The sequence below is a fragment of the Numida meleagris genome, chromosome 2 (genome assembly GCF_002078875.1).
Source record: "Numida meleagris isolate 19003 breed g44 Domestic line chromosome 2, NumMel1.0, whole genome shotgun sequence".
NCBI classification, from domain to species: Eukaryota; Metazoa; Chordata; class Aves; order Galliformes; family Numididae; genus Numida; species Numida meleagris.
This window is the reverse complement of record NC_034410.1, coordinates 56,493,569-56,519,953: the sequence shown is the minus strand read 5'-3', so window position 1 is coordinate 56,519,953 and position 26,385 is coordinate 56,493,569. Positions and strand designations below refer to the sequence as shown.

Below are 26,385 nucleotides of genomic sequence, written 5' to 3'. Positions count from 1 at the left end.
CAGGAGTTGGGAGGCTGCATCAGAAAACATGCAAACTTTGGAAAAGTTTGGATGACGTGTTAATTTACCACTGACCGGATATAAATAATCATAGAATCATAGAATCGTAGAATTAGCTATGTTGGAAAAGACCTACAAGATCATCCAGTCCAACCATCCACCTACCACCAATAACCCCACTAAACCATGTCTCTCAGTGCTATATCTAAATGTTTCTTGAACACCTCCAGGGACGGTGACTCAACCACCTCCCTGGGCAGCCCATTCCAGCGCCTGACCACTCTTTCTGAAAAGTAGTATTTCCTAATGTCCAGCCTAAATTTCCCCTGGTGCAACTTGAAGCCATTCCCCCTCATCCTGTCACTAGTTATAAGAGAGAAGAGGCTGACCTCCAGCTCACTACAACCTCCCTTCAGGTAGTTATAGAGAGCGATGAGGTCTCCCCTGAGCCTCCTCTTCTCCTCTTCTCCAGCAATCCCAGCTCCCTCAGCCACTCCTCATAAGGCCTGTGCTCCAGACCCCTCACCAGCTTCGTTGCCCTCCTCTGAACACGCTCCAGGGCCTCAGTGTCCCCTTCAGAACCTCAGTAATCTTCTTCAGAACCTTACGGTGGAGTTGAAACAGCTTTTGAAAAGATGGAACTTGGATCATGGTTTTATGGCTATCTCTAAAATACTTTATTGCTGTTTTATGACACCAGAGAGTAAATTATGGGGCTGTAAAAACTTTCAGCATAAAGGTTTTATCCTTTACTTATGTACAAAACATAAATAGTACCATTTTGGTTTTTGGGCTATATATATATATACAAACACACACAATATATATATAGTGCAGCTTAGAAAGCTGTGTGTATTAAGGAAGGGTTACTTTGAACATTTTGCTCTTTTTTTTGTTATGTATCAGTACATTGTTTGTATTAGTTGGTAGTGTGTAACTATTTTCAGTCCATTGCTGTAGGTCAGAGAAAAAAGGAGAATGGGGAAAGGAGTGGGGGAAAAATTGAAAAATTTACGTATGTGTTGTATGTATATAAACAGCACTAGTGTGTAAATAGCATGTGTAACACTAAGGATCAAAGAGAAAAAGTATTTTGTTAGATGAACTAATATAATAGAAAATATATTTTGGAAGTGTGAGACCTTTCTTGGGTCTGAAACAAACCCTACAGAGTTCGTGTGCAAATTTAATTGAATGGTTTATACTACATGTGAACACGTATGTAGGTGCCTACGCAAATACCGTTATAAAGATACAGCAACAGCTGAGATTGACTGGCTTGTATTCTTGCATGTTCTCTACTTTCAGAATAGGAATGGTCACAAATGAAAATGTTTAGCATTCCACTACTTTTAAAAAGCCAGTGTTAAATGTCATACGTCAAGAAATATGTTTCTGTGTTGAGGGGATTAAAGTTATTTTCCCTTTGATATCACTTAACCAACATTCATCAGTAGCTTACGCTGGCCTTTATCTCTTGGGCTCTGTATCTGCTACTCCTTCAGATTTTTCTCCATCCCATGTTGAGCTGACTCATAGTCATTTCCTTCCACTATCTCTCTTGAGTGACCACGGGCAGAAAAATTGTTTTCATCTGCTCCTTTTAGTTAACATTCTTGTTCCAGTAGACTCACTCAGATAAATTATTTCATAAGTTATGAAAGGTATCTATGAACTCTGTGTTATCTTCCAGTCTCCGACTTTGGCATCAATGTCCTTTCCAGTCTCCGAGAAAAATATTTTATACTGATTGAGAATGCTACTGAGGTATTAAACATCATTCTCCTTTTCTCCAGGTCTGGAAGGACTGATGTGGCATGTGTGTAACTATAGTGATATGAAGTTCATGATTTCTAGTGGTTCTGAGTGATTATTGTTCAAATTTCTTCTAGGCAGTGTCTTTACATTGCTCCATGATGTAGATGGATCACTCTTTGCCAGCTGCCAAATCAAATATTTCTGAACAGTCCCTGCCTTTGGCAACGTCCTCAGTGTTGTGGTGATGGATCCCTTGAAAGGACACCGCAGAACAGGCTTCATGCTGCCCCTGTACTTCAAGCTCTCTGCTCTGTAAGCATACTGGATAATCCTGTGGCTATAAGATGGCATTTCCAAGTTTAAGTGGAGTGTTTTGACTTAATAACAGCTGGAATTTTCTATTGATTTTGGTTGGATGAAACTTACTATCTGGCTAAGATATACACAAAAGGAACTTCTGTGTTGATTTATTAATCCTTATAATTGGCAGAAGCTTCCCCAATTCTTTAAGAAATCAGTATTTTTCCTGTACTACATCACAAATATGCTATAAGTGACAGGCAAGATCAGATAAAATTCATTATTTTGCTGCTGCTTCTAAGAAGAAAGGGTGGAGATGCTTTGGGGTGTTTTAAAATACAGTTCCTAAGACTTGTAATATGTCTGTTGGTGTTTCTGAATATATAGAGAGCTGGATGTTGAAACGTTATGTGTAAAGGTGTACATTTTCCAACTTCAAAAAAGATGTGACTGCAACCCAATTGAACTTTAGCTGAAATAAACATTTTGGGGAAGAATTTAGCTGAGTGGTTATTTTTGGTCTGGCAGAGGGGAAACCAACAGAGTGCCTGTGATTACCCTGATGCTGATTACTGGAACTGACCAGCTTAAGGGCAATTTGGTAACTTTGTTTAAAAAAGAAAACTAGGTCCAGCTGTGATTTAGAGTGGGAGAAGCTCTAGACCGCTTTTTTTTTTCCTTTAATATAAATAATAAAAAATTTCTTAGCTGAAAACATTATCTGAACCTCACATGATGTGGGATTTAGGGAATTAACAGGATGATTCAGGCATACAATCTTAATGTTCATATCCAATCTTGAGAATTTTCCTTGAGGGATAAAACTTCTTTCCTGCTCTTGGTCAAAAAAACAAGCCAAACCCTAACATTGAGCTCTGGCACATGCTGTAGTCCAGTATAACCTCAGGATGCAAGCAGTGTGACTTTAGCAGACGTTTGCAGCACTCCTCCCTGTCACTCCTTCCCTTTCCTCTCCTCTGCCCCATATGGAGACATGTGCCAGCAGCTGGAAGCAGGGGCTGAAGGGCAGTTCAAAGTGTTCCTTTGTTATTTTTTATTAGGGAGTGTGACAGAGGGCACTGAGAGCTGCTGTTTGTATTAGCTCGCATCTGTTTGAAGACAGAGCAAGGGCGCTGGCTGAGCTCTGCCCTCAAGTAATAGAAAGTTCTATCTTGTTGCCCTTCTGCTCTCCTGATGTAACTCTGGTTTTCTTTTCCTATAAAGGGAAGAAAAATCATCACTCAGGCTGCACTGATGCAGCAGGAATTGAGCATGCTCAGAATGGGCAAAATTCTCAAGGCGGCCACATAAAGTCAGTTGGTGGGTTTGTTTCATGCTCCTTCCCTTGCTCTTTCTCCTTAAAAATAAACAAATAGACTCAAGCAAAATATATCCTTTCATTTATGCAAGAAATAAAGGAGGTTAGTGAGACTTGGTGCCTCTCCATACTGCTCTTTCCTTCAAATGCACATGTGCCCATATATTTTCTTGCTTTCTCCCTCTTAGGACTGCTTTCCTTGGTGGTCCTCCTGCCAATGTGATTTATAGATTCCTCTGACATAATCTTTAACATCTTTAAATCTACAATCTGATTTTTTTTTCCCCTTGGTCATTCTCCCTTAATACACAGCAACTTCTTTACCCATTCACTTGGTCCTTCTATCACTTTTTGAGTTAGCAAAATCTTTTTACTTACTGGTCCCCAGTTGAATCAAGTAATGCCAAGCTACCTGGGAATTTCTTGATTATTGTTATTTTAAAAGTTTATTTTATTTGTGCTTTATTTTTTTTTCTGATCTTCTGTCAGATTCAGTCCATTTTGGTTAATGTCTGTGACCTGTCTTTTCTCTGTCTTAGTTCGTAGAGTCTCTGTGGTCTTTTAAAATTCACTTGACTTTATTTGATAGATTGTTTCAAATTTCCCTGCTGTTCTGATCCTATCTCACAGCTGCTCTTAGGGGGTAATTTCTAACATTCCCTCTCAAACAGAGTAACTTTAGTATAGGATTTTCCCTTTGACTGACACAGTTGCAGACAAGTAGATCCAGAGCTTCCCTTATTTGTCTTGTTTCAAGACAAATCCAACTTGATAGGATGGTCAGACTGGCTGCCTGCAATATACTGCCTTTCACCTCATTTCTGATTCCCCTTTTGTTGAGCCACACGCTGCCAACATCCTTGTCATTTCTGAATCTGTCTCCTCCCTTTCCTCCAGCTGATGTTTTGGCACTACTTCAATCCATGTCCAGTTGTACTTTTATTAAACACAGGGATGGAAACTCTGCCCAGTGATTCCTTTTCATTCTCCGCCTTCCTTTTGTTTTATCTTAAATGTATTTAAGGAGGAAGCAGGAGGAGGGATGGAAGAGGAAGGGTTCAGTCTAGACTTCCAAAGCAATTCCTCTTTCCCTGAAGAGCATAGCTCACTTCCTTACAGAGTAGCATGGCTGGGAAGTTGGTCATTTCTTCTCAGCTCTAACTTTCCTGAAATTTGTTGAGTCAAAGCATAGCTACTAAGCATAAACACAAGTGTGAGTGTTCTCCCCTCTCCTGATGCAGAATAGAAGAATAAGCAGAGATTAATGAGGGAATGGGAGCAGTTACAGGGTGGAAATGTTGAAAGAAAATAGATAAATATCCATAGACACACCTGCACTTGGGTGTTTCTGCACCGTGGGGCCTCACAGGGGTTATTTTTTGCCATAAATGATTCAAGGACAGAAAACTGAGAAATGTGGAAGTTGATGATTTGCCTGAGGGTTATTTACAAGGTTTTGCCCTTGCAAAAGAAGTGTTAGTTTACGGCTGTAATTTTAACCCTTCGTATGTCGCACTTAGCCAAAGACAGGAGAGATTTATTTTTTTTTTCTTCAAAATGTATTTACATTTGCTGGTTTTGAATAAAGTCCCATTTAATATTGATGCATGTACCCTTGCCAAGTTTCTGTGTTTGCTTTAAGTCAAATTAAATGCATTGTCAAATTAAAAATGACTAGTGTAGTCTTGACCAACTTGTTTTCCTCCATGATTCTCTGTTTAAATTTTTCAGGTAAATGAAGCTCAGTGTGGTTGGAAAGAAAATGTTTTAAAAAGAAACACAAATACCCTAAAAACAAGTGATGAGATCATAATTTGTCTACTTTGTGGAGTTTCCACTTTATTAATGTAGCTGCTTCCTTATGTGCTTGTTTTCTTAAGAGATGAGGTTTCTTCTGTGTGAAGATGTGGACAGGAAAATAAGCTGGAATCTGAGGGTGTCCTTGGTTTAAGACAACTGTTTTGTCCATTCAGTTTAGATTCTGCTTAGCAAGACAAAGCTACGTGATGTTTGTTGTTCCGCCCCCAGTAATTACAGTTTTGTGCCCAAATAATTTATTGTTATTTCTGGGTCTGAAGAAGCTAGAAACTGATTTCGTATGTTAATTATCAGAAAACACACAATGAAACTTTAGAGGAATGGCTCAAAAGTACTAAGTATTGCAGTTACTCAAGAGGCTCATTTCATTGATCTTTTTTGAGTAAAGGAATAGAAATGGAAACTGCTTTTACATTTAATCTCAAAAAAATTGAAGTTCAACATATTCTTTAGTTAGAGGAGTTTTAAAAATCTCCTGCTTCCCAGATCCTATACTTTGAATTCATTGCTACAGAAAACCCCTCTGCTGCTAGGCACAAAGTAAAATACCACACTGCTCTATGCCATCGCAGTGATGTTTTTTCAAATGAAAGAAAGTACCTGTCTTAAGAAGAGGTTGTGTATGGGCAGGCATGCTGGTGAGGAGTGGCTGTTACGGCCCCTTGATCCTCCTTACCTATTCTTCCTATTTTTTCCTCTGTTGTTCTGTGTGTTTTGGATTCTGCTGCCTGTAGTAGGTGCTAAGGCTGTGTCTTGTAAATTGGATAAAAGTGTGCAGTTAAGGTGCTGCTTTCTATGAGGGAGAATGGATGCACAGCAAACAGAAATGATTTAGAAAATGCTACTTTTGTAGGTGTGATCAGAGCAGTGCACTCTGACAAGGGGAGAAACTGTAACAGTAGGAAACATTTTCATCCTGGCAAAGACAAGCGTGTATCTCCTATTTTTGGTAATTTTCATCATTTTACAGATACGTACGCTAATGGTACTGAGCTGGGCAAAGGGAGATTTTGAGGCATAAATTGGGATTATGAGTGTTTTTGCACATGTTCTTGCTCAGTCTGGCAGGAAGCAGTCCCAAAGAAAAACTGGTTGTGTTCAAGGAAAGCCAGAGTGGGAAGCAGTGCTGTGCTAAATGCTGAATGAGGCAGTCCAAAATACGTGGAAGCATAGATGGAAGTTAAAAAAAAAGGAAAAACAAGAAGAGTATCTAATTTTGTTGTCTATCATCTAATGGGATTGCAGAGCCGTGGCTGTGTCTCAGGGTCTGTCAGTGGCCTTGTAACTGCACAGCAAAATTCTTAGATTTGCAAAGTGAGAATAATAAGTGCTTGGAGTTATTGGTTTAAAAAGTGTGAAGTAAAGATTGAGTTTTATCATTGCTGATAATAATATGATCATTCATTTATTCTCACCCTAATTTTTACATCAGAAAAACATTACTGTCTTTTTTTTTGTGTACAGTGTAAGATGCATAAAGATGCAAAAAATATTTCTCCGTAGGTCTTGCTTGGAGGCAGCCTGTAAAGACTTAGAGTTCTTTGCTTTATCCTGGTATGTAACTTACCCTCTAGCAGTAAAATTCCTTCAGATCAATATATTTTAGCAGGGATTGCTTAACACTTTCTCAGTAAATGGTCAACAGATAAACCACATCATTCAAAGAGGAAATCGGCATTTACTTTCTGCTTTGGCAGTTCTCTCATTTTTTGCAAAACAAGACAGAAGAGGCTAGATTTGGTATAGCATCGACATGGATCTAAAGATCTATGCATGCTTGAACTGAAGATGGTAGAAGAAAGTAGATAAGAGTTACGTTTCTTACTTTTGCCATTGCATCTTGATTACTGTAGTTGTAGCTGACAGTTATACAGGAGCTACGTAAGAATGCCTGGTGATCCCTTTGCATCAGTTTTGAGTGTATTTGTACTACGAGTGGAGGTGCTAAAGTCTGTCTCTAGATTAGTAATGTCTTATTTGTAAAGTGTACCCTTTTTAGTTTTCCTGGCTAAAATAGGATACATTTATATTTAAAAAGTAAGTGTGCTTTTGATTTTAGATTGGGAAAAAATTCTGATAGCTTGCTTGCTCAGTGAACAGTAGTTGAGTGTAGTCTCTAATCTCAGAACTGGTTGCTGGTTTCACCTGCTTTCTCTCACTGTTGCTGCTGATCTCAAAGTTACTTAGGTAGATAACTATGATGCTAAGAAGAACTGGGAAATATGTATGTAAACATTATTTTTGCCTCACTTTTTTTTTCTTTTGTGTAAAAATGATGAATAATCGCCTTCACTAAACTGGTTGGAAGCAGGTATGCTTGCAGACGTTGCATCCAGGACAGAGCGTATTTTCAAAGTGAGGGAAATCTTAGAGTTTTCTGAATCTTTAGAGAAACAAGACTTCCTGAGATTTCAGGAGGTAGATGAAGAGTAACTGGGTTGTGTATTGCTTTGACTCTTGCTAATGGCACCTAAGTACTCAATTGGTGCTACAGAAATAACTGTGATGGAAGAACCATAATGCTTCTCAGAAAATCGCTCTTTGAGATGTGACGCTATCCATTCCGTGTCACCATGTGTAGCACTGCTAAAGCTGCTCAAAGTGAATCCCTCTGTCACAACTGCCTAAAATGGGTCAAGGCTGAGGAATAAAGGCAGCCCTCCCTGCCACATCTCTAAATTCTCCTTTCCCACTTTCCTACTCTACTGCCCTTCATATCAGAAGCACTACTGGATATACATCCGGGAAATTAACAGAATGTTTGTTTTGCTTCTTTTCAAAGTGTTTTCATGGTTTTAGGTGAGTGTTTGAGTTATGTTCATTGGCCCTTGCACAAGACACTGTGAAAGCTATTTCCTTTTTCCTTAATTAGAGCTTATAGAATATCAGATTTTTGAGCAGCGAATTTCTTCTCAGGAGATAGGTGAGCATATGTAGTAGAAGTGGTTGTTTTTGTAGACTTGTGAAGTTGGTTCTCCTAAACTTTCCAGATACTTTCTTAAGACAAACTACAGACAGAAGTACGGTCTGTTGTTTTTTGTTGCTTTTTTTTTAACTTAAATAGTGTGGTAGCAGGAACATGGTAGCAAACATGTTGATATGGTGAAGGCAGTGGAACAGGCAAGTTCTGTGTGTAACTAGATTTGAGACAGTGGAGCCCTACTAGCTCTGTCTTTTTTACTGATCGTATGAGGTATGCTCCAAAAGTAATGTCTCCTATTTTATCATGCTGGCCCATGATGTCACACGTGGATATTGGTGGTATGGCAGTAGAAGTGGAACCTTTCTACCAGTATCCTGTTACATTTTGTGCCATGTGACAAATGGCAGCAGAGGGGCAGTCTGACAAAATGATGTCTGACACAAAAGAGCGGATGAAGCAAAGGGATGTTATTGAATTCCTCTGTGCAGGAAAAAATGGTAGCCACTGACATTCACTGACACTTGTTGAACATTGATGGAGATCACCAAACAGTGGATGTGAGCACAGTGAGACTGTGAGTGGTGCATTTTAGCAGTGGCAACAGTGAGAGTGGGTTACCTCCACTAGTGTAGATTTTTACACATGTGGCATGCAAGCTCTTACTCATCGCTGGTGAAAATGCATAGCTAATGATGGTGACTATGTTGAAAAATAGTGGTTTTTAGTTAAGGATTTGCTCAAATAGTGTTATTGTACTCTTTCTAGCTGCTGTAGTTTCCATAGTTTCCAACTAAATAGGAAGCACTACTTTTGGAGCGACCTACATATTTTTGTGCATGACTTATTTGAAGCTCTGGTGAGCGAGTGAAGAAAAAGGAAAAAAAAAAAGAGGGAGACATTTCCTTCTCTTTTTCTTATGTTCTGGTTTTTAATATGATCTGGTTTGGTTTCTTATGTTCTGTCTTTTTATATCTGCTGGTTTATCTGTGTGGGTGGGCAGGTATGAGTCTTGATCTGTCTTCCCCTTATGCAATGTAATGTGGAAGTTCAGGTTGGTATGCTGCTGGGGCCAGCCCACATCCTTCACCCACACAGCCCCGTGAAGCAGTTACACACATCAATCAGGGAAAACCCTCATCTCTGTACACCGTTGGAGCAGGTGCATGAGCTCAGGCTGACAACAGATGTCTGTCCCATTGCCACAGGCAGCCACTAGTGCCTGGCAACTTGTCTGCCTACAGCAGGTCTACCTTATGTCTGAGAGTGTTGTCCAAATGCTTCTTGAACTCTAGAAGGCTTAGTGCTGTGACCACTGGCCTGGGGATCTTGTTTTAGTGCCCAACCACCCTCTGCTGGAGAATGTTTTCCTAATCTACAACCTGACTGTCCCCTGACACAGCTCCATGATGGTTCTGTCACTGTCATCATAGAGGAAAGATCAGCTTTGCCTCTCCGCTGTCCTCATCAGGAAGCTGTAAGCTGCCATAAGGCCTCCCCTCAGTCTCCTCTTCGCTGGGCTGAAGAAACCAAGGGGCCACAGCTTCTCCTCTAATGGTGTCTTGGCCTCTAGACCCCTCACCATCTCTGTAGCCCTTGGTTCCCTCTTATACAAAACAGTACCAAAGTGGAGTTATTGGCTTTTTCCAAGTTCTATGTACTTTGAGCGTGCTTCAGAGTGTGAGGCAAAATCTGTTCCTCTGTGCCCAGGTAAGCGTATGGAGGCATCACTGAATTAATTTGCCCTTGGGAGTTAAGTAGTGTGCCTCTGAGTTGTATCAGTATATATGAAAGAAGAATTTGGTGTCATCTTTTGGCATTTCAAATGGAATATAGTCTTTCTTTTGCTAAATGAATGGAGGATATCAGAACAAATTATGCTTGGGACTTGGGCAAGTAGGCGGAGGAGGAAATCCAAGAGTGCTTGAGATAGTCAGTGCCTCCAGTCTTGAGCATGCTCTTCAACAGTTGGCAGACTGATATCTCCGCCATTTTGGGGCTTTGGAAGTTAAATGTCTTCAAAAATGGAGTTCAGAGTACCATCCAGTCTGCTTGTAGTGCTTTGGGGGCAGAATGTATCTGTACCATCCTTCCAGCTGCAAACCAAACATTGCTTATGAACAAGTGCACAAAGAAACTTACAGAATTTTGACTTACCCACTTATTTTATTTTTACATTTAACCTATGGAAAGGAGAATTTTTTTTTTTTTAAGAAAGAGTGGTACTAATCATTGTAGAAATAATTTCTTGAAAAAAAACCACATATTCAACATTTAAAAGGTAGCAGCCTTCCTGAATCAGTGTATTCACAGACATGGAAATTACAGGGTAAGGGCCTAGCTGAGAACAAATTCCCTTTACATTGCTATGCCAACAGTGTTCATGCTGCTCCATTTCACCTGCAGATAATGACAGAAATAGATGCCTAGACTCAGGAAAGGAGCCGGCTTCAGTTCTGCTGCACATGGTTCATAGGTGCAGTAGAGAAATTCTGACTCCTACGAGATATTTCCAGTTTGGAAACACCATTTTTATTTATTTATTTAATTTATTGTTATACAGAGAAGTTTAAATAGAAATTATATGTAGCAGAGAAGAATATATATTTTGTTTTAAAATTAACCTAACAAAATATTTATGGATGCCAAAGTCTGTGTGTGAGGGAAGTGAAGATGGGAAGGAGAGTTGTGATGTTTCTTGTTTTCTTGTAATTAAAGGTAATGACTTGGCAATATTATTTATATACTTGCTACAAATACTAGCTCACATAGATAATGAGGCCATCTTCAGCTACATTACATAACTTTTTGCTGGTGCACATTCCACAAAAGGGAAGTGAATCTTCATGCTTGAGGATGTAAACTCACCACAAACTGAACAGTTAAGAAATTCTTCCTGTAGGAAGAAATGCCATCTTCCCCTGCTCTACCTGTTTGTTTTTCTTTTAAGAAGCATCTGCTCATATTGTCTCTTCAAAACAAACTCTTAGACCAGCTGGTTTGACATTAGGATTTTACCTTTCCTACAGAAGCCAGTCTTTACTCATTTCTCACTCTTGAGACACAGAGGTGGTGGCGGTCCTGCTTTAAGGTGTAGGAGCTGCTTTTTATGCATTTGCAACATTGAACTGATACTGATCTGCAGGCTGAAGGGCAGGAGAGTAACCATGTGATGGTCACACTTGGCTTTACCAGCTCTGTTTTGCTATTTTATCTCACAAACGAGCTTGCTCTCCTAATCAGGTTTTCACACAATAATCCTTGAAGCGATTGGTACAGATGGTGGGAGAACTGAAATGGGTGGGGGGAGGAGGGAAAGAAAAACAGAAAAATATTTGTCAGGTTTGATAGTGTTAATGAAAACATAAAGAAAGAATGAAGGAAAGCAATGTTTAGAGAGCAAAGAGTGACCTGACAAATGTGACCTCTGTTTTTCCCAAGGGCCCCTGACTTTGAAACCAAAGCTGGCTTTAATGTTCACCAGGTGCCATCAGGGTGTTTTGATTTCCTTTAAGGAAGGGAATTAGCCGTATAGTTTCTGCATCTACACTTCGGTGAACTTCAGTGACAGGGTGTATTCTTGTTCAGAGCATAACGCTTGGGGTTCAAAGGCCATGAGCAGCTCAAAAATTAGTTCTGTGACTTCCACAGGAGGTGATGAATGCAGACCTGTAATTCACACAAGTTTTGGAACGAGAGCCTTTCCAGCCCTGTCCCTTGAACATGGTCTAACTGAGCATTCCTGAACAGCCAGCCAGAGCAAGGGGAAAGCTAGGAGATGCAGCACAGAAGCAGTGCTGGCAGTAAGACTATTCCTCAATCTAAAATAATTCCTTAAAGTTTAGTATTTTGTCAGCTGAGATTATAGTTCAATTTCCTGGAAGAAGTGAGATGCTGTTTTGTGCAAGATATATGGCTCTTTGTCTCCTGTTGTTATACAGGCAAATTGTTGTTACTTATCATCATACTTTCTGGCTGCTTCCTCTCTGTGGGTAATTGTGCCTCTGATATTACCTAGATATCTCAGCCTTGCTTGTGGCTTGAGTGTTGTATACAAATTTTTAGCTCTTCAGGTGACTGTCTTGTCCCTCAGAAGGCAGATTTATAGGAATAAAGCATATTGTCAGCCAGAAGAAACAACCTCCTGAATGGTGTATCTTTGCACCCCCTACCCCTCCCTCATTACCTCTGAGAGCCAACCACTCCTAAACTTTTCCACTCTTATGAAGGCATGAGAAATGTAAGCAGCTCATCTAATCCCCTGGTGCTGAGGTCCTACTGCGGGGAGGGGAGTAGGGTTGGTAATATGTATGTGACAGAAGGTTTCTCTGGGAAGCACCTAGGGCAATATAAGAGTCAGTTTATGACCACTTCAGTGGAAGGATTCTTTAAGAGCAGAGTAAGATAGCATCTTTAACACTTCTAGGTATACCATAGGGCTATGTAGGTGTAGAATTGCAAAGGATAACTGCTGCTTCTTTTCATCAGTGTGAGATCTCCTGCAGCCAGTATCTGTTCCATGGTCACCTTATGCATCAATATCTGTTCATTTAAAAAATATATAACCAGAGCAATTTCAACAAGAGTTTTGGGATACTGTTGTGCACCTTGCCAAAGATCTAAGACAGCTAGCTCTTGCTGAACTGAACATGATGATGTTGTTTTTATCAATAATTACATTTCTCATTGTGGCACAAATCCTAGCTCATCTTATCTTTGTGTAGAAGTATTCAGTTTATTCTTTAGTAGTGTTTCATATTTAAATTGGAAAATGACTGCATAACCTTGTAGGGAAGAATGGTATTTACATTCAGGAAGAACATTATATTAATTAGCAAATAATCACAGAATCACAGAATTTCAGGGATTGGAAGGGACCTCAAGAGATCATCGAGTTCAACATGTCTGCTGAAGCACGTTCCCTACAATAGGTCAGACAGGTCTTTCAGATGAGTCTTTAGTATCTCCATAGAAGGAGACTCTGGAACTTGTCTGGGCAACCTGTTCCAATGCTGTCATCCTTATTGTAAAGAAGTTCTTACAAGTTTTTATGGAACTTCCTATGTTCAAGTTTTAGTCCATTGCTCCTCGTCCTGTCACTACGCACCATCAAGAAGAGCCTGTCCTCATCCATTGGCCTCCCACCTCCCTTGAGATATTTATAAACATTAATCAGATCCCCCCTCAGTCTTCTTTTCCCCAGGCTGAACAGACCCAGGTTACTCAGCCCTTCCTCATACAGGAGATGCTCCAGGCCCTTTATCATCTTTGTGGCCCTCCGCTGGACTCCTTCTAGGAGATCCCTGTCTTTTTTGAACTAGGGAGCCCAGAACTGGACACAGTATTCTAAATGTGGCCTCACCAGGGCAGAGTAGAGGGGGAGGATCACCTCCCTCGACCTGCTGGCCACACTCTTTTAATGCACCTCAGGATCCCATTGGCCTTCTTGGCTACAAGGGCACACTGGCTCATGGCCAACCTGTCATCCACCAGAACACCCAGGTCCTTCTCTGCAGAGCTGACATGATTAAACTGAAACAGATCGCTTTTTCAGTTCAACTTTGAAGAATGTGTGCTTTAAGAGTGTCTGCACAAAGAAATGGTTGTTCCTGTGTCCATAAAATAACTTTGGCAGATACGCTGAAGTACAGTTCAATGCTAATGGCTAAACGTTTGGAAAAGAAATGCTGTCCAAAGACAGACGAGGAGCATAGTAATAAGAATCTATTTTTATGAGTTTAAAATAGAGTATCATATGCCTGTAAACTAAAGTCAAAGTGTTCACATGTAGATATATAGGTAAGCATCAATGTCTTGTTACTTAATATTTATTTATTGTTTCAAGAAAATTTCCAGCCCAGGTACTTATTCTTTTTACACCACATTAGGATAAATAGCTTGCAGTTGGTAAGTGAAATTTAGCAGTGCTACAGAAGGGTGTACAGCTACTGTGGGTTTTGGGGCCAATTATAATCACTAGGAAGACTGGAGTCTATTGAAAACCAGAAAATCTCAACAAGCCTTTTAAATGAATTGTTTTAGTCCTCTAAGTGGATTTCATAATAAAAGTATCTGAATGCATTCATACATGTAGGGAAACCTAAGACCATATGGGCATTGCTGGGCTGTGGTCAAATTTCTTATAATACTATAATACAGCGAAGCCTGTGCTACTGTGTAGTGCAAGTTGTCTTGGATATTGCCTTCTGAACTGGTTCAGATCCCTTATTAGAATAAGGACACTTCTGTTGTAGAACATGGGCCTTGTTCAAGTGTACTGAATGATTTTAAGGATGCTTCAGTGTTCGGAATGAAGCAACAGTGCCTGAAGGAGAGTGTTTCAACAGTGATTTGAATGCCTAAGAATGACTCCATCTTGGAAATTGATGTGGTCATTATTGCTTTATTTCCATTATTCTTGATGTAGTTAAAAGTAGTACTTCAGTATTTCTGAAGTCTTCCTTAGTTTGTGTTCAGCAGCAAATTCTGGAAAGTTCATGAGCGGCTGCAAAAATAACAAGAACAGTAATTCAAAAGGAAGGTGCTTCAATATTTGCAGCTGAAAAGTTCTCCTGCAGCATTCCCAGATGTAACCTTTAGCTTCACTGCCCCATAGCATCGTTATATTGTGTAAGGAACAGCATCTGGTATGATCTTGACTACTTTTCTTTATTTTTTTCGCAAATAATGTTGTTGTTGCTATAGAAGGAAAAAAATACATTCCACAGATTTCTGAGAAAAGAAAAATTGTTTCCACTAAAGTAAAGATGGAACAAATTGAAAGTGATTTTGTAGAAATCAATTTGAGGTTTTTCTTATGAATATAAATAATGACAAATAATTCCAGTGTACACTCAGGGAAAGATCTTTTGAAATTCAGCTGCGCTTCTAGTTTTCAGTTGTACCTGTTACTGGTGATGAATGCCTGTGTATTTGTGTAAGGAAACAGACAACTGCTCACACTGAGATGCCCTGAAGTTAGCATTCTGGATGTCTTTTTCCTGATTGGTTTTGTGTTTATTTCACTACTCTTGCAAATCACAGAGTTGTTGCAAATCAGCCTACAAAGTTATGGGTACTAAAAGTATGCCACCGAGCTCATAGTTTTAAAATATTACACCCACAGTTTTCTGTGTAATTTTTTTCTGTGCCACACAGTGGATATTAATTGCTTGTGAGCTCTACCATAGATCAGTTTTGCACCGTCAGTTATTTTGTGTCTTTGAGATATTTTGAATATCGTATACGTATATTTGAGACATATATTTGAAGATGTCTATGGTGATTTTCTGTGCAAGTATCTGGTATGGAAAAACACTTTTCAAACAACAGCTCTACCTCTTGTTGTCCAGCTATCTGCAAATGAGAAACAAACTGGGAGAGGGTGCTTATCACTTATCACTGTTGTTTCTTAAATTTGATGTGTTTACCTGTTAATTCATTCTAGCTGTTTTCTAATGGTGATGACCTGTTCCCTGACCATTTCAGTTACATTCTTCAATCTGAAGAAGGTGATACTGGGCTAAAGGTGACTGAACTTCAACATTTGGAGCAGTTTTTAATTTTAGTGGCTCCTCCTTTGAACATTCCTTAAAAATTCCAGGGATGTGAAGATGCAGAGAAGCAAAATACATTTGATGACTGAGGGAAGAAGAGAAGGCTGTGGTGCTGTAGAGGTTAAAGCAAAGGTGGGTGATATAGGACATGACAGAGCTCTCAGGGAGATGTCTGAGTGATAATTGCTTTGTTCTGTGTGCAGTAGCTTCAAAAAAATTAGATCTGAAAATCCTTTGAATCATTCCTTAAAAGAAAAGGGTGGTTAATAGTTAAGCCCAGAATGTTTTTTTTTAGCTAAGTTATCAACCTGTTAGTGCTTAAGGGGGTAAAGTGTTGGATAGTGAAATGCTGGAATACCTTTGGCTAGAGCTTGCTGGTGGGCATAGCTGCAATAAGGCTATAATAGGCCAGGTGAAGAAGAGGTAGAATAGATGGGTACATCTTCTGACAGTCTTTCTTTTTAATTTGGAGCCACCTGAAGGCAGTAACTAGCAGAATAATAACCCAATCCCCATATGGTTTCCGTTCTTTCAGAGTAATAGTATGCGGAAAAAAAAAAAAAACAGTCTACTTTTAGCTCTGGCTTCTGTTTGCCCCTTTGTGAGCCTGAGAACATTTCCTGTCTGCTTGGTGATGGGAAATGTAACCAAAACAGATGTAGGTGAGTGACATTTCTTATGCCCAGCGTTCTGCTTTGGGTTTTCTGTACCGCCTCAGAGACACTGCAATATGTAGGAAGGGGGAAGAAGATAGGAGAGAAAGACCAGTGTATCTTTAGCATGATCTGTAGCCAACTCATTGCTGTAATGTTTTACCATATTGGCTTCTCAGCACATACTGTATTTAAAATGTATTTTTCATGTACAATTCTTCAGTCTGGTCCTGCAAAGAGCAGATGAACATTGTCCTTAAAAATGCATGTAGTTTTGTGAGTCGTGCATTTTGAAATAAGGAGACTTGCTTTGGTCTAGAATGTATACAGAAACTCTGTACTTAAAGTTTTCTCATTTCTGCTTCACTATCTCCCCATACTTTCCTTCCTGTCTGTGTTCTCTTATTTCCTCTCTAAATTATAGATAGGAGGGAACAACAATTTTCGTTGAAGCATGCTTCACTTTTGGGGGATAATCTGCAGCTGTTTTAAGACAGGCTAAAAGTTCACAAAGGTGTTGCCAAACAGCAGATTATATGACACGTGGCTTCAGGGAAAAAAAAAAAAATCATCAGGCCTTGGCACCTGGCAATCTTGAGATGCACAGCATCAGGAAGAAACACTCGTTCTGCTTGTTTTTCTAAGTAGGTTTTGTGCCGGATTATAGCCTTTGCCCTGCCTCTGCTAAAATAGGGTTTGCAATGAGAAGTTAAAGTTAAGCATTTGAAGGCACTTGGGTAGCAAGCACTTAGACCTGCATTTCTGTGAGAAGTTGTACTTACTGTTTTTCTATTTGGAAAAATGTGAACTCCCGAGACCCACTGTTCACTCCTTTAGTGTAATTGTAGGAAATAAAGTCTAGGCTGTTCTTTTTCTATTTTTTGGCATTTCTCCTTTGACTCACTGGGTGTTCTGGTTCAGTGGAGCAGGGGGACACATGATCATGCTGTAAAGATTTGGCTTCTCCTGACCTGGAGCTCTTCAGGGAAAAAGGTGCACTGTGGGTGTGTGGGTTCTTTGAAAAGCCAGTCCCATTATGAATGCAGTCTTTAATGGTGCTTTCAAACATTAGAAGTTATCCTTTCTGTCTCCCAGTGGGATTTCAGGCCCTGCAGAAGTCCATCACCCATCCTTACATCGACACAAAGAACAGATCAAAAGGTTCTACCTGTTATGAGTGCTAAGGTGTTTAATTTGCATGCATGAGTATATGCTTATCTACCCATAATTATTCTTTAAATGAGAAGAATGTAAGCTTGGCATTGTTTGTTTGTCATCTTTATGTTCCTTTTCATATTGCAGTAACAGCAGTTTTGCTGTTACAACATCTTTTCAGAATTTTGAGTAAGGAATGGACTGGATATGGCAAATATTTGCTTTCTATATATTGGATGTTCCTCACAGAACAGTTAAGATGGAACTAAGACAGTTTGCTTCAGCTGGCAGGGGGAGTTGGGAAGCTCTATTCAGTGATATTGTACAGTTATTCCATGAAAAAGAGATACAGTACCTATATTAAGCCAGAGGTTTTTGGTAGTGGACAGATGAGCTGTGTCTATAATAAAAAAGTAAATGTGCTTGGGATTATTCTTAGGCACTGAGGCCACAGGACAGCCCATCTCCAAAGGAAAGTGGCCACATCCAAATTACATTATGGGATTTATCCCTGGGCTGAAATTTTTTTCTAAGGTGCAGGGGAGAGTGCCAGCAGGTCTGTGAAAACTGAGGACTAGTCTAATAACTGTAGAGACTCTTGAAGTCTACTGTCCGGAATGTGTTTTTTTGTTGTTGCTTTGTTTTGTTTTGTTTTTATTAATTTACTGATGTAGAGGAGTCCAAAGTTCAAGGAGGAGTTTCTGGTTATCTATCTCTGGTTATCCTATCTACTGAAGATCAGTGCTCCAACTGGTGCATTTCAGGCATTTGGGAATTCATTTTGTCTTAGCACTGCTGAAAACTTTATTACGCTTTTGCATTAACATGACACTCATGTTACTTTTGCATCTCTCTCAAAAAATGGAGGAAACAGCCTTAAGCAAATGTAACAGTGGCCTCTGTATACGAGGATCTGTGATGATGGGAGCGAATGAGCTTGCCTTTTCCCCAAGGTATTTTTGCCCTTCATTTAGGATTTCGAAGAATGACAGTGAGTTTTTTTCACTGCAAGATACAGTGTATTTCTGCAGCGTGCTTTAAGTGGATGCATAGGTGTGCCTGTCTATCTGTCTATCATACATGTATGTGTGTTTGTAGACACATACACATACATTGCCCATTTCTAGGGAAGATCTGCAGTGCTGTGTGGGTTTTGGGCGGCTGCTATTGAGTGATAGTGACAGGTCATGTGGATACTGGGGCTCAGACCCAGCAGGAGGCGGTGCATGTGCATCTCCAGCATTAACACAATCGACATCCGCTCTGCAGAAGGGTGGCCAGGCCTTTCCTTAGGAAACATATGCCAAAACTATTACTGGAGACAACGTCATAGCCTGCAGCAAACTGGACAGGATGTTAATGAGGAGGGAATTGTGAAGGAAAGAATCTGAGCGCATCCCGTATTATCAAAACAAAATGCTGAATAAACAGATTATTTCCATAATCAGCAATTCTGGTATTTTGATATTTATCAGATTTATGCTGTCATATTTTTCATTACATAGTTGATAGCAGCTTGGGGGCTTTTAAGTGCAAAAATAAATAAATAAGTAAGTGCAAACATCTGGGAGGCTATAAAAGACACTGCAGACCCAGGATAGCTCATTATTTCTCCTGGACGAAGAAATCTCTGTTGCATTCTGTGATGTCTGTGACAGTGTGTAATGAGGCACTTTACCATGTCAAGCCCAGAGTCATAATTCTGTCTTATCTGCTGCAATGATGAGACTTTTTGAACTACTGAACTCAGCGGAACTTATAGGTGTAAAGAAAATGGCTTGTATTTTGCAACTATTTACAACACGTGGAGACCAGAGAATTCAGTTATTTTTTCCCTTGAGGACTAGATTGTATCAGGACTTGAACTTAGAAATTAAGATCTATTTATGGTTTCAACAATGTTTAGCACTAATTTAATTTCATGTTTGGCAGATTTCTTCTGTAGCTCTCTATTGGAGGTTGCTTATTTTACTTCTTATGTGCATTTTTCTTTCCTTCTACTTCCTGCCCTTTCCTGAAAGTTTTCCTAACTGTGAGACTTAAAAACCAGGGCCAAACTTTTGGATTTGGTGATGTATTCAGGAATTGACTGCATTTATCAACAGTGGTGACTGCTAAGCCTACATAGTCTTAGCAGACTGTTGATCCAACAGAAGAGCATTGCATGGGATATTTTCAAAGGATTATCAATATGAAAATGCCAATTATTGGTGTCCTTTCTGCAGAAGAGGACAAAAGATTTCTTGCATATGAGATAATTGAAACAAATACCTTTGAAGATAATAGCTGTCCATTTTAAGTAACTTTTTTGTTGCTTTTGAAAGCAAAATACCAAAACAGCATCATACATATTTTTTTTTCTAAGACACAAACTGTTAAAAGATTGCATTTTTATGCATTGGTCAGACGTTCATCATTAACATTAATATGTTTACCTTGAAATGTTAGATTGATTATCTGTTTATTCATAAACATAAGTCCAAAGCCAGTGAAAACTTGTCTTATCATTAATTCTCAGCTGCCTTTTCTTCATGAGACAATTGAAGTATTTTTCCTTACATCTTTGCTACCATGCGGTATCTAAAATGAAGTAAGCTGTAGTTGTAATCTGAGTTATCAGGATGACGTGGCCCTTGGCCTCTTGGCAAAGTGTTCACAAACTCCCTTGTCTTTGTTATGTTTTGCTAAATGTCAGCTCCCGTGTGCTAAGAATAGACCTTGCTGCCTGCCACCCTGATGCGATGGGCCTTAGCCCTGACCTGCAGCTTGCCTTTCTTGGGGTGCAGAGAGAGCTATTGGGAAAGGGCCACCCAAGACTTTTTTTTTTCCCCTTAAACCTTCCTTGGCAGGGCAAATTCCTCTAAATAACAGACACTTAAGGATGAGAGAAGCTGGATGAGATCTATTTGTTTGTGTACCATATCGTCCTTCCAGATGACCTAGTTTGGGAATCTGATGAGATCTGAAGAGCAGAGTATTGAAAACGTTTGTGAGAGCCTGTGTGCCAGAACAATATGGGAAAAAATCATCTTAATGAGATGCTAGATCATTTGCAGAGTACATCTCTCAGTAAATACAGTGAATTTATTTTTCTTAAGAGGAACACAGTAGGCCTCTCACAGGAATGCACTTTCATAAAGCTGGAAGAAAAAAAGTAGTGGTTTTGACTCTTTTAAAGCTTGTGCAGTAGCAATTTTTGGTTGCACTTCTATGGTTGTAGCCATCATTTTTACACAGTTGTTATTATTAGCCTGCTCCAGATTCACATGTAGTGGTGGAACATTATACAAAAAAGACTTGCAGTACTCTGGAGATAAAATGACTGTTCTTCATTGTTTGAATTTTTTTTGTTTTGTTTTGTTTTGTTTTGTTTTTCTTTTTAACAAAATCAGCATGGAGATGTTTTTTTACAATAATAATTGTAAACTGAGGTTCAGAACCTAAAAGAGTCCAAAATAGTACTGTAGCTTCCAGCTAAAAATCAAGGCCTGTCAGGTGGTATCACATCCACTCTCATTTCTGCTTTATTTGACCCAAGAGGAAATTCGTTGTAATGCTTGCTAACCTTTACTGAACAAGAGTAGTAGCTTAATAAACATGATTTTTTTCCCTGGGGATCTTTGCTGCCTGGTCTGTGTCTGGGCAAGGTTTCCCCCTTGACATTTTTCTACCCGTGTCCTGAGTCTTCTAAGGAACTCAGCAGTACCTCTTAAGGAGACAAATTGCATTAGAGTTCCTCACAGCCTGAGGAAAACAATTACAGTACATAAAAAAAACAATGAGAAAGGCAGACTTTTACTGTTCTGAATTTGCAAGGGGAATCTCAGAAACCTGATGAGTTTTCATTATCTCATTTTTTAAAGTGAAAAGGTAAGATTATGGAGGATGGATAGGAAACAAAACCTATTTTGCTTTTCCTTAGTGCATCCTGCTAGTAAACTTGCACTGACTACAGGTCATGTTCTAAATGAATGCATGAAAGATGAATGAGTAAAGGTTATTAACAGAAGGGAAGTTGACTTACTGTATGTTTTTTTTTTTCTTATCCTAATTCTGGATGATGACATCCTATAGTTAACTTCTTAACTTCAGTGAGTTAAATCCTCGAATAGCAGTAACAGCATATTAAATTTTTATTTAAAGCAAACAAACAAACCAAATAGGTTTTCTCTTTGCTTCTCTCACCTTTCTGTCTAGAATGTATTGATTTTCTCCTCTTGGTCTATGTCCATCAACCAGAATAAATTCTATACTGAAATAATAAATATGCCTTCCCATCCAGGGATTGACATTACATTCCTTTTCACTTCCATACATGAAGAATTGTTTGTGCTGGTTTGCTCTGTCAGAATTGAAGAACATCAGCATCTATTTGCAACTTATGTGTCAAAAACCTCTTTTCTTGATAGAACTCTTCCACTGCCTAAGTCACTATAAACAAACATCTCACTCTAAGGATATGCACTAAAAATGCATGTGATGGCTTACTTAATAGACCTGGAGGCTCTAAGATATACAGTTGCATTAATAAAATGGGTGAAAATTCAAATCTGAAGGTGTATTAACCTGGCTACTGGTATACACTTACTTCTTTTTAATGGTCGTGTTTTGAGATGAATATATGTATGCATGAGTGTGTGTGTGTAACAAAATATAATTGAATATTCGTTTTGACCGATTAAATAAATGCATGCAAATTCTCAACAAAAAACAATGGTAATGAATATAAAGACATTATTTGTCGAATCTTTCTTAGTTTTGTATTAAATTCAGATTCAACTCTCCTCTGCATTCTTATGTGTACAGCACATTTTGTTGCTCCTTATTGCTTTGCTGTTACAAATGTAGTACCCATTACTGTGCCATTATTAGACACGAGATTTATAGGATCACAGGTCATTGTTATCCAAATAAGCTCATTGTTGTGATTTTAATACAGGAAAGTGAAATATAGTTAATATGTGACAGTTTCGTATTTTTAAATCATTCCCTTGGCTTGCAAAGAGCATAGTTCACTCTTCTGAGACAAAAAAGTTACTTCATTCTGAGTACATCTTACTTAAGTCTTCCTACATGATTTTAAAAGAGTTAGCAAGCTGTGAAACTGAATCTTATTGGTTTTCACGACTTATCATGCTTGAACTTTGAATACTGAACTGAAGAGATGTTCTTTCTTGATAGGATTACTCTATAGATTATGGTAACATTATTTTTACAACATTCTTGTTAACAGGGCATGGAGTGATGTCTAATTGCTTTAAGTAAATAAATTTGGGGATTCTACCTGATCATTAACATAAGCAGACTTAATTTAACTTTCTCCTCTGTAACTTTTTCTAATTTATGGCTTGGAGGTGGGAAACATAGAAAACTTCAGCTATCAAATTCTGACTAGTTTAGGATTCTGGTTTACATCCCCTTATCTATATCTTCCTATATTGATTAGAATTCATTTAGTATTGTGCTAAAATTTCATCAGTTTAAGATGCATTGAGATGCTTATACACTGCATTAACCACGAAAGACATTTTAGCATATATGTTAGCTAAAATATGTTAGCAGCACACATTTAAATCTTAGTCTAGACAAAGACATTACATATTTACTCATGTACAATTAACTGAAGACCTTTAGCTTCTGTTCTCGAATGCTCAACCTGCCAATTGGTGCATCACTTTGTCCTCTTTTAGATTAATTGTCTAATAAATAATTTTGTTCCCCATATGTCAACCAGAAGAATGGTGTCTGTGCTTTTAGAACTGTGTTAGATCTACAGTGTTGCTAAGTGGAAAGTAATAGAGTTTTACATCAGTAAATTATTGTTGCAAATGATTTAAATAATAAAACAATTAATTTGCCTGCTTACAAAAGATACCATTGCAAAAATTTCCTGGAAAATTGTTTAGATCTTCTGGTGTCTTGGTAACAGTGGTATTCACAGTGCACAGCCTGTTTTCATTAATTATACATACGTTGTATGTGCATTATATTTACTGTTGAACAGCATACTACCATATATACTACACTGATTTTTTATTCTTAAAAAATTGACATAATAATAATACATTATTCTGTATTTTGTGGCCAATTTACACTTGTACAAAAGTACTATTACTTCAACTTGAAATTCACTTCTTACAGTGGATATTTCTGTTCTCTTTCCTGTTTCTTCAAATGATATTTTAAAACCTCTGTAATTACATGGGGATACAAAACAGATATTAGAAGGGAAAATGAAGGAGGAGGTATGACCCTGGTTCACACTAAGGGCTAATTATGCGTCTGAGAGTTGGATCTTGGCAGTAAAATACCTTAAGCCCTGAGGGGAGTTTTGCAACAGTTGTTGATTTATAATATTTGAAACACTGAAACGAAGGAATGCTGCCTAGCACAGTGCACATATGTTAAGGTCTGAAAACTGCTCTTTTTCCATCAGTACCAGTGAAAATGCACTGTTATTGAATAGTAGTAATAATTAACCAACTAAGAGGAAGAGGAGCTGAACAAAAAAACCTTCGTTTTCTCCCCAAAATAATGTGACTTGAATATGCTTGCTGATTGTAGAGCATTATTGGCATTACTCCTATTAAAAATGAAAAACACTTCTCACTCTGGTCCTAGACCATATTTTTAATAGCCTTTCCAGATTCCTGAAGAAGGAAGGGACTCAAAGGCAATGTGTAATGATAGAAAAGTTATGATTTCTAAGGCTGAAAAAGAGCTTATTTGAAAACAAATAACCTGTTAAACTGGGTAGTTAGGAGATTTCGGCCAGTTAAATTGCTTTTGACTTTTCCATCATGCTAATCTGTTAATATTAGGAGATAAAGGAAATAGATACAGATGTAAAAGGCAACAAATAAATACAAGGCTGTAGTTTGCTCTGACTGGAAGCATTAGGAGTTTTCTATTGCACAATGTACTTACAATCTTACAGGAGCAAAGACAAAGAATATATAAGTCAATGGTAAACCACATGGTTATCCATATGTCTGAGATGCTGTTGTGGCCCTGGAGGGAATCCAGTAATTTGAGCCAAGCTGTTTTGAATAGCACCTAATAACAATACATTTATAAGTAGCTGATCAGTTCTCTGAGAAAATGCAGGATATGTGTGTCTTAATGACACAGCAAGAAAAAAATAATGCCGTGAACTTAAATAATATTCTAATCCTTCATGTAAGTTTTGCATCAAATATTACATTCCTTCTCATTCTTTTCACTGTAACCAGGCTGGGTTTATTTCTTTACTTTTATTAGTGCATTGGCAGGGTTATGGAATAGATTTCTACTCAATTTTTAGATGCATTTTGAAATAGTGGTGTGACTAAAACAAATGCTCAAGTAAAAAACTGAGGAATCTTTGTGCTTAATAAAAGGTAGAAAACAGGATTTCTTCCCATGCCTCTCTGTCATACAATTGAACACATATTGAAATTATTTTATCATTCATTATTGAGACTCATCCTGAAATCTTTGAGCAACGAAACCCCTGGAAGCCTGGGGATACTGGAATTAAGGCTGGTCCAGCGTGTCCTCCTGTGAAAAGAAAGAAGGACATGAATCAGAGTGTTGACAAAGTTAGTTGGAGGCTGATGGAGATGTTTGTGAAACTTTTGTCTTCTCCAATTTTCTTACTCTCAAGCCTCTGACATATGCTACATCCTATATCTGGAGCAATTGTAAGCAAGACTCTGTGTTTGACCAAATAGTATAAATACACAAGTAAAGTAGTAGCTCTCATTTAGGTTCAAATAGAGGTAGAGTAGATAATACATTTTTTACCAAATTTCAGTGCCAATGTGTGCTTTATTGGTTGAAAAAAACACCTTTTACTAGCTGATTTTTTGGTGAATGAACCTGTGAGTGTTTTATGCTAGGTATCATGGCTCTTTAAGTTCATTCAACCTTTGCTATACAGGAAAATGAGGCTGAAAATCTTGGTTCACTTGGCCTTCTAGCATGGAAGCAAAGATTCCTCTTCTGTTGTCAGCACCATTTTTTACTTGTTTCCAATGTCAGTATTAAATGGAAAAGGTAAGGTTGGTTTTTGTGGAATTCAAGGGCTTGAATGCTTTCTGAATAAGGATGGATTTTAACACATGCTTAATATTAAGCATCATCAAAAGAAAACCTCACTATGATAAAGTAACAAAGATCTCACTTCTTTATATATCCATGTGAGCCATATTCATAGAGTTCAGTGTTTAGTAGTTCAGGAAAAGATTTTGTGCCCTCGAGTTTCTTTGTTCAGGTTTTTGTTGTTGTTGTTGTTGTTTTCTTTTTAACAGCATTATGACTTTGTAGCTGGTGAAAGGTTTCGCTGTTTGACTACGGACTCTGTTAATCCCAGTCACAACAGCTCAATATCTGTAATCTTCTGAAATTCCCTTGCTGCTAACAGCTGAGCCTTTTTAATGATGCTGTGTATTATTGTTTCAAACTTTTTCTTATATACAGAAAATAGTTCTGTTTTATTATAGGTATTTTTAATTTTTTTTATTGTCTTCTTGCCTTGTATTGTATATTAGTGTCCTTAGAAATCAAGACCCTGTGACCTGGAAAAAAGACCTCAGGACTGGAGCTCCAGTGGTCATTTCTGTATTGTATCTCAGTTACAGTCTCCAGCTGTACAGTCAGCTCCATCCATGTACAAAGCAATGGAGCTTCCTGTTTTCTAATGAGCTGACCCTGCAAATAGTGATGGGAATCATATTCTAGCTATAGTTTGGTTGTTATCTGTCTGAGAAGTTCATAATATTAAATTTAGAGGGGATTGGTGGACGAGAGGCTGGACATGAGCCAGCAGTGTGCGCTGGCAGCCCGGAGGGCCAACTATGTTCTGGGCTGCATTAAAAGAGGAGTGGTCAGCAGGGAGAGGGAGGTGGTGGTCCCCCTCTACTCGGC

At 38.6% G+C, this 26,385-nt stretch overlaps 1 long non-coding RNA gene across 8 annotated transcripts in view; it reads left to right on the top strand.

Moving 5' to 3' along the window:
* Positions 1-26,385, top strand: part of LOC110394037 — a 253,077-nt gene that overhangs the window by 191,698 nt on the left and 34,994 nt on the right. For all 8 annotated transcript variants that reach the window (XR_002435343.1, XR_002435348.1, XR_002435344.1 and 5 more), the window contains one exon: positions 1,893-2,070. This is a non-coding gene — a long non-coding RNA (uncharacterized LOC110394037). The remainder of the gene's footprint in view (positions 1-1,892; positions 2,071-26,385) is intronic.